The sequence below is a fragment of the Lepus europaeus genome, chromosome 6 (assembly GCF_033115175.1).
Source record: "Lepus europaeus isolate LE1 chromosome 6, mLepTim1.pri, whole genome shotgun sequence".
In the NCBI taxonomy this organism is placed as follows: domain Eukaryota; kingdom Metazoa; phylum Chordata; class Mammalia; order Lagomorpha; family Leporidae; genus Lepus; species Lepus europaeus.
Genome location: NC_084832.1, coordinates 127,176,558 through 127,192,391, shown reverse-complemented (window position 1 = coordinate 127,192,391; position 15,834 = coordinate 127,176,558). Strand labels below are relative to the sequence as shown.

The window sequence follows — 15,834 nt, the reverse complement described above, 5'->3', positions numbered from 1 at the left end:
ACACTGCTGTCAGCTGCTGTGTGTAGCTTCTGAGACCTCTTTTCTTTGGAATTGACGTGATGGCAAGAAAGGAAACTGCCAAGGTTGGGCTGCCTGTTAGCAGGGCTGTGCAGCTCCTTGAAACCCCAGGGTTGGTCAGATGTCCCTGATCACACTTTGCCACTTCTCCCACTCTCCAGGAAAACAGGGTCCAGACTGAAATTTTATCATCTCTAAATAAGACCCCAACCATGAAAAATTATTAGCCATTTCTTTATAAAAAGCAGACCTGTTTTATAGTTACAGATTTTTTTTTTTTTGACAGGCAGAGTGGACAGTGAGAGAGAGACAGAGAGAAAGGTCTTCCTTTTGCCGTTGGTTCACCCTCCAATGGCTGCCGTGGCCGGCGCAGCACGCTGATCTGATGGCAGAAGCCAGGTGCTTCTCCTGGTCTCCCATGAGGTGCAGGGCCCAAGCACTTGGGCCATCCTCCACTGCACTCCCTGGCCACAGCAGAGAGCTGGCCTGGAAGAGGGGCAACTGGGACAGAATCTGGTGCCCCAACTGGGACTAGAACCCGGTGTGCCGGCGCCGCAAGGCGGAGGATTAGCCTAGTGACCTGTGGCGCCGGCCTAATTACAGATTTTTAGAAAATTTCTTGTATCAGGAAGAAATGCAAATTTTGTCAAGTGTCTCCAGTGGTTTTTATGAATCTCAAACTAAGAACAAATTATGAGTGTACCCAGTACCTGAAAATGTTCCGATTCCCTCTCATTTTTAATTAGCATAGTAAGAAAAGCCATGTCTGGACAAAGCTGGCAGTGGTGGGCAAGGGATATTTCATCAGTAATTCAGTGTTTTGTGATCTCTGTTGAGCAGCAAAATATGGCCTGAACATGCATAGCATATGTGACTTTGAAATGAACCCTTTGAATAGCACACATTGTAAAATTTTTCTATAACAAAACAAGTCACACTAGGAAAAGAGGTTTTATTTTTTGACCTCAGATATTCTCTGGTTACTATTTTAATAAATTCATAGCAGATACTTCCAAAATCACGTATGAAGGGTGGTGCATGCTGGGACTGAAATCGGCCCAATGCTGCATTCTCTGTTTGGCTCTCTTTGATTTTCTTTTCTGACAGTGTGCCAGTGTTGTGGCTGGAATCATGGGAAAGTTCTGTCGAAATGAAAAATTATGTCTGCCCACAAATTAAAGAATTTATGTGTAAAATAAAAGTGTGAATAAATCTCCTATTAAATGTCAAACTTTTACATGTGAATGGTTTCTTTAAGAACATATAAAAGTCAATAAAGATTAATTTTCAAAAAAATGCATAGTAAAAAACATCCATTAACTGTGATTCTGAAATACGAAATTTAATGTGTTCACTTCTAAAAGGTATCATGTTATGGGTATTTGGTGGAGACATGCCGAGTCTGGTTGAGACAGGAGACACCAGGGCTATGCTCTCTGGTCCTCCTCTGGAGAACACACAACATGCAGAGGATGGATCTCAAGGATGTGTTTTATGCCCAACTGCTAACAAAATCCTTGGGGCCAGTGCCATGGCTCACTTGGTTAATCCTCCGCCTGCAGGGCCGGCATCCCATGTGGGCGCCGGTTCAAATCCTGGCTGCTCCTCTTCCAGTCCAGCTCTCTGCTGTGGCCCGGGGAAGGCAGTGGAGGATGGCCCAAGAGCTTGGGCCTCTGCACCTGCATGGGAGACCAGGAGGAAGCTCCTGCCTCCTGACTTCGGATCGGCGCAGTGCCAGCACAGCGGCCATTTGGGGGGTGAACCAATGGAAGGAAGACCTTTCTCTCTGTCTCTCTAATTGTATCTGTCAAATTAAAAAAAAAAAAAAGTCTAACACAATCCTTAACCAATAGCATTCTCGTCGTTTATTCGTGACTAATTCGACAAGCAGAGCCAGCCTGTTAGGTAGTACTTGCAGTCGGGCTTGGAAGCAGCAGTCGGACAGAACACTTTGACTGTGGTAGCCACGACTTCTCAGAACACGTGGAACTCCCGTCAGCACGGCTCCTCTCAAGCCCCGTGGAAGGCAGAGAGACTGAGACTTCAGCTGCCAACTGCACCTGGCCAGCCTCAGAAAGCCAGTAACTGAGGTGTTCCTTCTGCCTTGCTTTCTCTCAGTTTTTGAGACAAAGAAGCAAGAAGTAGAGCCGAGAGCATCCCTGTGCCCCAAGCCAAAGCTGACGGCTCCTCCCGCCGCCAGGGCGGAGGGACCTGTGGAGACACAGCTAAGCCTTGCTGGGCAGTTTCCGGGAGACACCTGTTCACGGCAGGTCCGCATTACCCAGAGGTGAAGGAGGACTGTCCGCTGCCCTTCTCCCCCCACCCTCACTGCTCCCTGTATTCTGGGGGGAGACTGCATGACGTCCTGGGGTACTGAGAATAAAGACGAGGAGTGAAACTAACCAGTCCTGGGAGCCACGTTCCCTGCCCAGTACACGTGCCTCCAAACAAAAGGAGCCCACACAGAGGGGAGCAGGTCTGAGCGCCTGCAAGGAGCTTGTGGAAAATGGAATTCAAAGATCAATTTCACTGAGTGAAAGAGATTTTGAAATATGTGCGTAGGTAAGTTTTTCATAATATACATTTCCATCATGCATCTTCCCATAAAACCCACGGAGTCCTCAGTCCTGCATGAGGGTGAACACGTGACCTCAGCTCCAATTTAGCACCTACGCTCAAGGTCATGGGGCCGCACAATGCTGCTCCCAGGTGAGACACTGGAGCTGCAAGGACCCGGCCCATCCTGAGGCCTGCTGTTCCCGGCTAATCCCTCAGGCACGCTCTGTGTTTTTATGGGCCTCCCTAAATGGCAGGAGTTGGAGTCTGTTTAGGAGCACGTGTGCACGCCTACAAACAGTAACGATATGGGAGCAGAACAATCCCCAGGCTGAGGGAGGACAGGTACACTGCCCAGGGAACGTGCTTACAACGGGAGGCGTGGAAAGCTGAGCTCTGTGAAGACGGCACAGAAGAGCTGTCGGTGCTTTGCGCCCCAAAGCAGACGCTATGTGCAGTCCCACATGGCTTCCTGGCGGGTCCCTAACCAGCAGCTGCCGTGCCCGTGACCAGTCTACCCGAGATGATTCCTGCTCTACAAGTCTGATTTTATCCCAGTGCAAATAAAGCTAAATTTATATTTAACTCTACATTTTTGTAAAATAAAATTTTCATCTAACCAAAACCCTATAAAATTGAAATACACAGTGATTAATAAAGATGGATGAAAAAGACATTTTTAAAAGATTGTTTCAGTCATTCCTGTTTTCTGGGGGTGTAACCCTAACATGTCTTCAGGAAATATCTGCTCAGTGCAATGTTTCTGTTATTGTCATCACTTAACGAGCGCCAACCCCGCCCAGGACACTCTGCAACACGTGACTTTACATAATTCTCTCAACGTTCTGCTGGAGTCTGCTGTGTTATCTTCACCTACAGATGAGGAACCAACACTTCACATTTGCCCACGGAGCGGAAGGCCAAACCGAGTGCTGAGCTCAGCCCTAAGCCTCAGCCCAGGGTTTTCTGCCGCACTGCCCAGCTACCCGGCGAACATCTCCGCACCACGCACAGCACCCCCGATCCCACCTTCCTCGTTGTATGGCGCTGAGAGTGCAGATCAGCACAGAGCAGGACACCGTGACAGACGCAGTCGCTAAGAATCCTAGTCTCTTTCTGATGTCAAGGGGGCACTCAGAGAACCACCACCTATGAAACTCTGCTGGGGTAAAACTGGGGCCAGACGTCTCCGTGGGTCTCTCGGACTCACGGCTGACTTTGGAGCAATGACAAATGAGTGATTCACTGATTTGGAGGTCGCGCGTGGCTGTTTAGGATTTTCCTCCCTTCCATGATTCAGATCCCAGGGTCCGTTAGGCCCTGGACTGAGCTGCAGAATCCAGGGTCCTCAGCCATCACCAGGGATGCGCTGCTGCCTCCCTGTTTTCCCACGTGCACAGAAGCTCCCAAATTCACTGAGTCCCTGCAGCTCTTCAGAGGATCAAGACCGGCGGAAGCTTCTGGTGGCAGGTGCACAGGGGAAATGGTGCCGCAGCTGTTTCGGCAGCCGTCTGAAAGTGCACGCAGCCCTAGGTGCCCCTGCACCCTGGCTACTCTGAGGAACTGCTCAGAGAGGGTGCTTGTCCAGCTTCTCACCCAGACCACACCAGACAGCGCCAGTGCCTTTGGGCTGTATCTGCGCAGAATTCCCTTGCTTCTGCTTAAATCATCTTCAGAATTCCTGCTCTGTTCAAAGGGCTCCTTCTTAAGCCACCGTCCCATGGGCCAGACACTCAAGCTTTAAGCCCCTTGCAAAAGTTCTGAGGTTAAAAAATAGGTGAGCGTTCATAGCAGGGAAGTGCTGCGTTGTAACCATGGAGAACCCTGGGATTCCTGCTTCTGTGGAACACATGGAACCCACGCACAGAATGGAAACGGGAATTTTCCTTAGAACATCAGCATGTCCACCGGTTGTGCCACTCTTTAGCCACTCCACTGTAATTTCTCAAAATTTTTAGCTGATGCGTAAAAATTGTATGTATTTATGTATGTGATGTTTCCATATGTGTATACACAGGTAATGTACAAATCAGGGTAAATATATTTCTCTCCTGAAGCAGTTAACTTTGTTTATGTTGAGAACACCCAAGATCACTTCTTATTTTTGTTTTTAAAATTAAGTAACTATGGCACATTATCAGTAGCTATAATCATAACACAGCAGAACAGGGCACCAGAAATTTTTTTTTTTCACATATACCTTAGCATCCTGTCCCTTGCACGCCCTCTCCTCACTGTCCCCCTCCCTGGTGACCACCACCCCACTCTCAGAGCTGTGACAGCAGCATTTTTAAACCCGACAGGTGAGGCCATGCGATGCCTGTCTCCCTGTGCCTGGCTTCTGTCACTTACTCCAAGAATCTCCAGCCCCATCTCTGATTTCACAATGCAGGATTCCATCATCTTGCTGGCTGAATCGTATTCCACTGTAGACGCACGCCTCCTGTTCGTCATTCTTCAGCCGACGGAAGCTCGGGTTCTCTGCATTTCCTGGGTACTGTGGATAATACACACGGGGACACAGATGCCTCTTCCACAGACTGACTTCATTCCACTGGGTATGCCCAGAAGTGGGAATCTTAGTCAGAAGGTAGTTTTATTTCTAACTTGTTGTTTTTTTAAGAAACCTCTAATCTGTTTGCCGAATGGCTGCACCAATTCACATTCCCAGAAGTGGCGTGGGATCCTTTTCCACACATTTCCACCAGCACCTGCTATGTTTTGTTGTTTCACAGTAGCTAATCCACCTGGCGATCTTGTGGTTTTCATTTGCATTTCCCTGAGGATTAAGGATGTTGTGGACTTTTTCATGTACCTGTCAGTCCCTTGTATGTCTCCTTTTGGGAAATACCGACTTAGATCAACTGCCCATTGTTGGATTTTTTTTTTTTTTTCTGTGTGACTGACTTGCTGGGATTCCTTCTGTAGTTTAAGTTATTACCATGCTGTAAGATGTATAGTTTGCAAATATCTTCCTGCATTTTGTTTGCTGTGTCTTCCCTTTGCTGATTGTCTCCTTTAATGAAATCCCATTTGCCTATGTTTGTTTTTATTTCCTACACTTTTGGGGACTGACTGAAACATCTTTGCCCATCAGTGTCGCACAGAATTTCCCTGTGTTTCCTTCAGGGAGCTGTGCAATCTCAGCTCTCACACTTAGGCACTTAACTCACGTTGAGTTGATGTTTGCATTCTTCGTCCATTGCAGGATCTTAGCCCCTTTGCTCAACACCAGCGGGCTGCAGGCCAGGCTCTTGATTTTGTTCCACTGGCCTGTGTCTGTTTTCATGTCAATACCATGCTGTTTCATCACTGTAGGTTTGTATTATAGTTTGAAATCGAGTTGCGTATTGGTTCCTCCCTGTTCTTTTTGCTCAAGATTGCTTTGGCTATCTGAGGTCTGTCTTTTCCTCCCTCCACCTCTTCTTTTTTTGTGGTTTCAAACAATTTTCAGACTGTGTTTCTGGTTCTGCGAAGAGTGTCACTGGGATTTTGACAAGGACTCAATTGAATCTGCACTTTGCTGTGGGTTCAGAGGCTCAGTCTGCAGTTGCTGGCTGTGGGGCCCCGTCAGGTTTGGACCGGGTTCCAAGTCTGAACTGTGGGCTTAACTCCCTGCCCCTTCCCAAGGAGAGGCATCCTCCTCCACGCGGTGCTCACGGGGCTTGGGGACGACTCGGGCCGATCCTTCCTTCCTTTCATTTCCGGGGCATCTCCTTGTCACTATACTGAGGCAGACATGGTGGTGTGTTAGCTGACCCCGAGCTCTGGCATGGGGAGCGCTGTCCACACCGTGCCCTCTGCGGGGAGCCAATGACTGCAGCATCCTGCTCAGCTGCCACTTTGCTTCCTCCAGATGTTACTTTTTAAAAATTTTTTTAAAGATTATTTATTTATTTATTTGACAGGTAGAGTTACAGACAATGAGAGGGAGAGACAGAGAGAAAGGTCTTCCTTCCATTGGTTCACCCCCCAAATGGCCGCTATGGCCGGCACTGTGCCAATCCGAAGCCAGGAGCCAGGTGCTTCCTCCTGGTCTCCCATGGGGTGCAGGGCCCAAGCACTTGGGCCATCCTCCACTGCCTTCCCCGGGCCACAGCAGAGAGCTGGACTGGAAGAGGAGCAACCGGGACTAGAACCCGGGGCCTATATGGGATTCCGGTGCCACAGGCGGAGGATTAGCCAAGTGAGCCATGGCGCTGGCCCCGGATGTTACATTTAAAATGAGTCCGTCATAAAATTTTTGGAGTCAGTATTGCCTTTTCTCTAGGATTTCTTCTTGATGCCTTTACATCTCTTGACAGGGTATCTGATACACAGGCATTTTTAGATGCTGCTCAATGATGATATACTAGTACACCTGCAGTGGTTTCCAGTGAATTTTCTAGGTATGGGGAGAAATGTCATGAAAGCTGGAGAGAACACTGAGAGCCACGGTGCGTCTGTGACGTACAACGTCTACCTGCACTGCCGTCTGCTGCACCTCCTACCTTCCTTTCCCAAGTTGGGGGTTCTAAGCTTTTCTCGTGGGACTGCTTCTCTCCCACCATGGTCCCCACTGGTGTTACTGCTTGTTTCCCTCTTCCGTACTACTTGGTTCAGTTCACAATGTCACGACGCAGTTAACCATTCGTAACAGGAAATCCAGAATCCTCCAACACCCACTTTTCTTTCACCTGCAGTGCATCAGCCTGGTCTCCACCACAGCACCAGCACCGCCCCACCACCTTAGGAACTCACTTCTTTCTTCAATAAAACAAAAAAACAGAAGGAAAACCAAGGTCACAACGTTTACACAGTCTGAATAGCACCTGTGGTCCAGCCGTGTCTACCCTGTCTTCATTTCTGTATCCCGCGTTTTCCTGACTTCTTGAATGAGCGCTGTTCTCAGATATCCCAGAGCCGACACCTGGTTCTTCCGTCTGGAATGCCCTTGACCTCCCTGTATGTCTGGGATGTTCTCAGTGTCCCTTCAGGATTCACTGAAGTGCCGTCCTTTGGGACAAGCACGTGTGGACTTAACTGTCCCCTCGCAGGTGCTGGCTTCCACAGCGCCCAGCACATCACGCTGCAGCCGATTCCCCAGCTGCCCCGGTCTCCTGGAGGTTGAGGGTCTCAACAACAGAGGCCACGTTTTGACTCAGCTTCAAACTTCCAGGCACCAAGTGACACCTAACGCAGACTGGCGCTCAGTGCATTTTGTTGGAGGACTACAACTTGCTTCGTCCTGTCACCAAGTCCTGCTTAGAGCTTCCCCTGTGTTGTAGTCTACCACGATCTCTCTTTCTCTATGCATGTCCCAGAGGGATCCTTCCTGGAAAAAAAACTACGTATGGAACTAGTTTAAAACCTTAAACCCGCACTTGGTTGCCTACGCACCAATCGGTGTATCACTGAATACTGGTATTCAGGGGCCATAATCCACTCAAGTACTCAACGCAGATCTAAGAACAAACCAGTCTTTCACTGATACTCTGTATTTTGCCAAGGACTTTGTTAACCAGCCATAGGTGAGTTTTGCAATATAAATCAAAGATGAACTGGAACTCAGCAAGAGAAACTAGCTGCACACTGAACTTTGATGGTATTTTTTCTTTTGTCAAAGTTCTGCCAGCATAGTTGATTATTTTTAGTGTTATTTCACACCTCTCTCTGGCTTTCTGTAATGATCATGGCCTATTTTAGGCTGAGATGTGTTTAGAATATAATTCTGGCCCAGGACCATGAGGCCATTCCTTTAGAAGGACGCACTTAGCTAATACTTTGACTTTTCATTCAGGGCTTAGATACTCTGGCGTAACTGAATCAGATTAATTTTCCACTTGAACAGATAGAGCCCTGGCAATTAAGAGAAAGCTCTTTGAGTTTCTTCAGTTCTGCCTCCTTCAACGACCACGCAGATTCCACTGGCTTAGGTGGCAGGAGAGGGGACGGCAGAGCCCTTCGCAGACACCTAACAACACCCCGGGTCACCAGGGGTTCACTGCCTACTCTGCCACATGTGGATGTCCACAGGAGAGGCTGGGCACCCCTGGCAGTCTTCGTCTTTCTTTAATGTCATGCCCTGTCCTGGTTCCAGGTTGTTGTTTTTTTTTTTTTTTTTTTTAAACTACCATCTGGAACTAATCACATCTGGATAGAGTGTAAAATGAAGCGCACATGGCCCACGCTTTAGCATTAGGATTAATCTCGAATTCTGGCTCCTCACTCTGCCTGGTGCTGGGCATGGTGCTTAAACACTCTGAATTTCAGTGTTTTCATCAATAAAACGGTGAGAACCATAATTTGCCTAATTGTGTTACTGTACCAAAGATAGAGAGGAGATTGCTATTATAAATAAGTATTTCACAGTTGGTAGGTCTTCCAGTTATTACAGCTACGAGATGTTTTTTCTGACTTGTTCCATTTCTCAAAACCTGAATGCCATTCATCTGTGGTCTCTGTAGACCACATGCAAAATAATTCTGTGACCAGAGTCAGGAAGGGAGAGGCACCTGGCCAGGCGCCGTGGCAATGGCACAACAGGGATTCAGGACATGGCGTACGGCGGGCCAGGTGGCATCGGGGCTGCGCTGGCTATGCCTTCACCACTTGGATTTCAAGGCTGTGCAGCCCAGCAGAGGGCCAGGTCCTCAGAGGAGCCCCAGGCTTCTTTCTGAGCAGGAGCAGAGCGTGTCTGGGGAGTGGAGAGAGGAGACATGGAGGTCACTCCCGAGAGAGGTACACTCACATGACACAAAGTGCAGCCAAAAACACCGCAGGTTTTGGCTAAGTAGGCAGCAAACATCTGAATCTGATTAAAATGGAATCCTGTTCTCTTTTCAACAGAGCTTCTCTATGTTTTAACAGAAAAGAAAAATGTGACAGCCACGCACTCGTTTACAAATTTCAGCTGAATGAGAAGCTACGCTGACTGTGCTGGGTACCTGGTGCGGGAACGACGCCCCCTCCCCCACGGAGATCCCAGCTGGGTGACGACCAGCTGCACACTGAGTACTCTACCCAGGAGGCCAAAGGCCCAGGGGCAACAGTGGAAACGGCAGCAGGGGAGGCAGAAAAGGAGCCCCCCAGAGTAGGAGAGCGCGAGCCAGGAAGAGATCTCTGGGGCAGAACACAGTCCAAGGATCTTGCCAACTCCCGGCACTGCTACAGAGAGACATGAGCTGAAAACCCCGTAAGAAGAGGGACGCTGGCGAGGAGTCACCCTCACTGGCTGAGCAGAGGTAAACTCTGATTCCCAGCCACTGCTTCAGGCTAATCTGATGTAACGTCAGTTACAGTTCATTTTTTCTGCATGCTTATTTCCATCTCATTAATTCATAGCACACGGCCAGGGAACAAAAACCTGAAAACCCCCTTCAAGTCCAAGGAGATCCTTCATCAGCATCTTTGTGAACATGGATTCTGTAGAAGGCAAACAGACATTCTGCTGGGCTCTACTTCAAATAGCGTTCAAAGGTCAGAACAGTGATTACCCTGGGGAAGGAGCCACAAGAGAAAGGTGCTACCTGGAATCATGCCTAACCTTTAGTTGCAAGACTTGTGATGTTGCATTTTGCCAAATTAAAAATGGCTAAGGATAAGCCAAGGACACAATGTTCACTTCCTACACAGCACAACTGCATAGAAAATACACCAAATGACAGTGACCCGGTGTCTTGAACTTCATACACATAAACGGGAACTTCTCAGACTTGCAAAATGGCACCCTGTGACCTGACAGTCTCCAAGGTGATGTCAGAGTAATTAAGTCATCGAACCAGCACTCTGAAGACACCATGACAACTAAAACACCCTGTGCAGACCTTCTTCTGCGTGAAGCACAACACCCATGCCCCGGAGCTGCTGAAATCAAGTAATGTGACCACCCTCGACGCACTGTGGCTCGTTTGGGCTCATCCTGTCCACAGGTTAATTATAAAGACAGGAGATCTGTTCAAGGAGGAAGCGAGAACAGTGCAGCCAGGCGGTGGAACCGGTTCAGTTGCTGACTGCGACACCAGCGTTCCACATTGGCACCAGTTCAAGTCTCGGCTGGTGCACTTGCAATCCAGTTCACTGCTAATGCACCTGGGAAAGCAACAGAGGATGGACGACCCAAGTGCTTGGGGCTTCGCATTCATGAGGGAGACCGGAAGAAGCTCCTGGCGCAGTCCTGGCCCCACTCTGGCCACTGTGCCGTCTGGGGAGTAAACAAGCAGATGGAAGATCTCCCTCTCTCTGTCTTTCCCTCTAATTCTTTCATAATAAATAATTCTTTTTTTAAAAGTATTAGAGTTACTGGAGTTTATACCTTAGTTATAAATATTAATTTGACAAATGAGTGAGAAAGGAATAAATAAATAAGAGTAAGAAAATTTCAAGTCCAATGATTCTCTATTTTTTATAAATTGAGCCCAAAGTCCCACAGAAGTGTAACAACTGAACGAACGTGAGCCAGCATAATGATAGCTAAATATATGTTAGTTACTTGAAATCTGTTAAAAACAGTTACACGTTTTGAATAAAGACTTTTTAACTCTTAGGAAGAAAGCAAAACATGGCAGGTCGCTTCAAGGAGACGCTAAAAGATGTGCCCAAAGCAACGTAGCTGACACAATCTCAGCGTCGCTGGGGTGGTGCAGTGAGCAGCTGCCACAGGGCTGACTCTGCACCCTGGCTGAAACCCAGGCCAGGCAAGGCTCTGTGAGGGCCGGGTTCCTGCACAGTCCATTCTGGGGGTGGCACTGTGATGCGGTGGGTTAAGCTGCCACTGGGACCAGCATCCCACACCCGTGTGCCGGTTTGAGTCCTGGCCACTGTGCTTTAGATTCAGCTTCTGGCTAATGGTGGCCCAAATAATTGGGCCCTGGCCCCCCAGATGGGAGACTCAGATTTGAGTTTGTGGGTCCTGGCTTTGGCATTACCTGGCCCTAGCCAATGTGTGGGCATTTGGGGAGTAAACCAACAGATCGGAGATCTCTGTCTCTCTTGTTGTTCTTGCTCTGCCTTTCAGGTAGATGAAAAATAAACACTAAAAAAATTCATTTTGAGCATCAGGTAACCATGAGAGTACATTTATAGGTCTGAAGATTTATGCAGCCATTCGAGGTGCTTACACAAAGAACAGGTCTTCTCATTTATAAAAAACAAGTCTTTCTCCAAAAACATCAGAATATTTAATATCACTAGAGCACTTGATACGTCAAAGAATGTGAGAATTATGATGGCTATATTTTTCAAATATAGAGGTATTATTTCTTCTACTTTTAATTTTTATTAAACTGGTTTGCTTTAAGTTTTAGGTTTCTCCTCGGATTATGACACATTTGTAATCTTAGAATCACATGCACCAGTTTCTCCATTTATTATAAAATTCATTACATTAAACATACAAGTATTTCATTTTAATTATGTCTATTTTCCTTCTTCTGCTGACTTTATTTTAAGCATATTCTCTGTAAGTTTTACTGGTTCTTGCAATTTAGAACACATTCTTTATAACCTCAAATAGTATCAGAAGTATTTTTAAGTCGTATTTAATTATGAATTATACATGTGAAATCTGACTCCCATCTCTACAGTCTAAGCACCAGTGAATGCTGTTCAGGCATTTCCAATCTTGGTTTCTCAGACACTATCCTTTATTTAAATAATTTTTATTGCTAGCTTAATGAGAACACAAATGTTCGATCAAAATATCTGGCCAGGTTCTCTGGAGAACAAAATATAAATATGTTTTCACAACTAATATGCTACCTCATTCCAAAACAGCTTTAAGATAGTTTACAAAGACCCAAAAACATGATAAAGTAATAAGAAAATAAAGGAAAAGAAATATTATTGGGAACCCTTGGGATGAAACTAAAACTAATACCAAAACAGCCACAACATCAGCTGATGTTCCTGTTAGCATTGCGAACATTTATTAAGTGTACACGGTGTTCCAGGCACATTTTACTAAAAAGCACTGTACATACGTTCACGCTTTCTAAAGCGAAATGCACAATTATCTGTTGACATTGATGGAGTTCTGCCAGAGACGTGGCTCGAGCTTTGGTCAGGCAACGCAAACAAAGGAGGAGACCGGCCGCTCAGTTCATCTATCATGAAGATAAAACAAGCAATGTCCCAGGAAACACACGTCCAGGAGGACTCCTGGTACCCACAGTAAAGAACAGGTGTGGCGAGGGGGTGCTCTGAGTGGGGGCCAGACAGCAGTGGATAAGGATACCATCGCAATACCAGGGACGTATGTAACACATTAGGAAATGATACTCCCCAGAGCACCCCCAACCCAAGCCCTGCTGTAGTGAGGGAACACACTGCCGGATTTAGCCTGTGTGGGGAGCAGAGTTCCTATTTAACACACAACAGTGAGACACATCTTCACTGCTGAGAGAACGGGGCGTTAAACTGTAGGGCTGTCTAGTGTAGGTGTGCGTGTGCACGCGTGAACGGCAGGGGTGAAGGCGGTGGGCTGGAGTTGGACAGAAGGGTCCTCCTGCCTGTCCTCCCTCCAGAGAGACCTCACTCTCCCCACCAATCAACAGTGGGCAGGGGTTTTCAGATTTCCTCAGTTAACTTCATATCAATCCAATGTAAAAACATTCAGTCCTGAGGCTGGACCACGGTGCTCCCTGCTCTAGGCTCAGCACGTCTGGAGAGAACCTTCAGTCACAATCAACGATCACAGAGAACTGTAGAATCAGACTTCAGCTCACTGCCCCGTGTGGATGGTGTTCTTCCTTTACACATCCCAAGCCAAGTCACTGCCAAATACCCAAGAAATTAACGAATAACCCATGCCCATCTCCATCGCCCAACTCTTCCTAGGACCCTGGAATCAACAACACCCCGAGTCCTGAGGCCTGAGTCCTCCCTACCCTATGACACACTCTCCAGTTCCTGTTGCTCCTGAGCCCTCGATGTGCGACTGGTGAACCCCAAGAGACAAGAGCTGGGGATGCAGGGACTGCTGTAGAAGCCACAGAAGAAAGACCACAGTGTGGATGGGAATGGCCACTCTTGCAATAGTCATAAATCTTTCACTTGCTTGGGCTCAGCTCATTTCTGCAGAGGGTCTCCCCACAGCTGGTGCTGATCTCTCAGGGCTGCATTGCACGGCCTCACGCTAGGAGCCGTCTACGGAGTGGCCTGGCTCCTGCCTAACCCCATGCGAAGTGCCCCGACACACAGACTTTCCTCCACAAATCATCGCGGACGGTCCCCAGGGTGTATCGCGTGGGCCATTTCAACACACGCAAGGATCACCTTCCCGGTTGACCATGTTCTATTCCCTCTGGCTAAGGCATCAAAGGTTTCCTCCTGTATTTGTGAGAAATGTCTGGGGTTTTACTTTTAACAATGACAAACATACCTTCTTTTCAAAATGTTTTTCACATTTATGTCACCGTGGATAAGTGCCAAAACTCCAGGAGAGACTGTGAAACCCAACCTGCTGTCTGGGCATGTGCGTTTTCCTGAGACGGTCACAAATTTCAATGCTGCCTATGACGTTTCAAAGAAAGAGGAACTGGGAAACCGTGTTTTGATGGTTAATGCAAAAGTCAGTTAAAGACACTCTGATTTGTAAATTCACTCACAGGCTGCCTTTACCTTGGGAGAAAACGGAAGTTAATGAATGGCCTGTGATTTCAGTGACGTCCCTGGGGACAAAGGACGCGTCTGATCCCTCGGAAGGGGCACAAGAGGTGTCTCAGTGCAACTCTGGATGCCACGAAGGTTTCTGCAGCTACAGGAAACCGCAACACGGAACTTACTAATCATTTTCCATGCCACATGCAGCTGTGCTACCATGGGTGACACTCGATGGAGTTCCAGGCTCCTGGCTCCAGCCCAGCACCAAGCCACAGCATGTGGGGAGTAACCAGCAGATGGGAGACACCCCTCTCTCTTTCCCTCTGCTTACCAAAACACAAAGAAAACTAGTTAGAGATGTCTCACCCTCCACGACAGAAACCTCCGTGTCAGAGGAGATAAAAGGAAGACGTTCAGAGCCATCCATGACTTTGCCCTCTGAGCTCATCATGGAATGTGTCACAGACCTGGGCTCTATTGGGGAAAGCTCTTGGTAAGCACAAGCCTTGTTAAATGTGTGACTCCACCTGATCCCAGGTGGTGTTAGACTGAGGCTGAGCCAGCGCAGCCAGCAGTGCCCGAGGGACCCCATGGGAAAGCGTGCAAGGAGATGGTCTAAACACCTCCCCCACCAAGTCTAGGAAACTTGAGTTGTCCACCTTGCCACCACGGTGTGCTGCCTTCCCACTGGACCGACTTTGGAAGCAGCACTCTGACACGAGCACGCCTTGCCCTCTGGGCTGCACAACGTCTCTGCGCGTGCCCTCTGATGGAGTCCCTGGAAAACACCATCTGCTTTGCGTCTCAGAGCAGGGAGCCGCTGAAATCAGCCTCGAGACCGACTCTGCCTGCCCGCTCCTCAGGACTCAGCCTTGCTCCCTGCTCACCAGCCCCACCCACGCCTTCTTGCTCCATTCCAGTGTGTCCTCTACAGAATGGCCAACAGGATCCTAACTCCGAGGGCACAGGTCTCCTCCAGAGAGCACAAGGAAGCTTCCCCACTCCACTCAGGCACAGCACACGTTCTGATAATCGCGGGAGAAGCTGGGTTGGCAGGGGAGCGGTATGAGATGCGGTCCAGGCCAGAGCCTTGCAACTGGGCCCTGTCTTCTCTCCAAACTCTTGGCACATGAGGGGGTCGTTAAGAGCCCAGGTCGCACGGTCAGCTTCCTGTCGTGACCTGCTCTTTCCTGCCCCTCCCCACAGGGCACTCCTGCCCACGGCTGTTGCATGGCTCACTCCTCACCTTTAGATTCAAGCCTGCACATCACCTTCTGAGCAGCAGCTCCCCGTCACCCCACCCACATCAGTTCGACCTCTCGTACTGGTTACGTTAGCTGCTGACATTGCCTTGGGATTCTTATTCAAACAAGCTTATGAATGATCTGTGGCTCCTCGGGTTTTCTTTTTGATTTATTTATTTGACAGGTAGAGTGATATATATATATATATATATATATATATATATATATAGAGAGAGAGAGAGAGAGAGAGAGAGAGAGAGAGAAGTCTTCCTTCCATTGGTTCACCCCCAAAATGGCCGCTACAACCGGCGCTGCGCTGATCTGAAGCTAGGAGCCAGGTGCTTCTTCCTGGTCTTCCATGCAAGTGCAGGGGCCCAACTACTTGGGCCATCCTCCACTGCCCTCCCGGGCCACAACAGAGAGCTGGACTGGAAGA

At 48.2% G+C, this 15,834-nt stretch overlaps 1 protein-coding gene across 1 annotated transcript in view; it reads right to left on the bottom strand.

Moving 5' to 3' along the window:
* The window catches only part of CNTN1 (contactin 1), a 137,337-nt gene that overhangs the window by 17,794 nt on the left and 103,709 nt on the right, over positions 1-15,834 (bottom strand). The window lies entirely within an intron of this gene.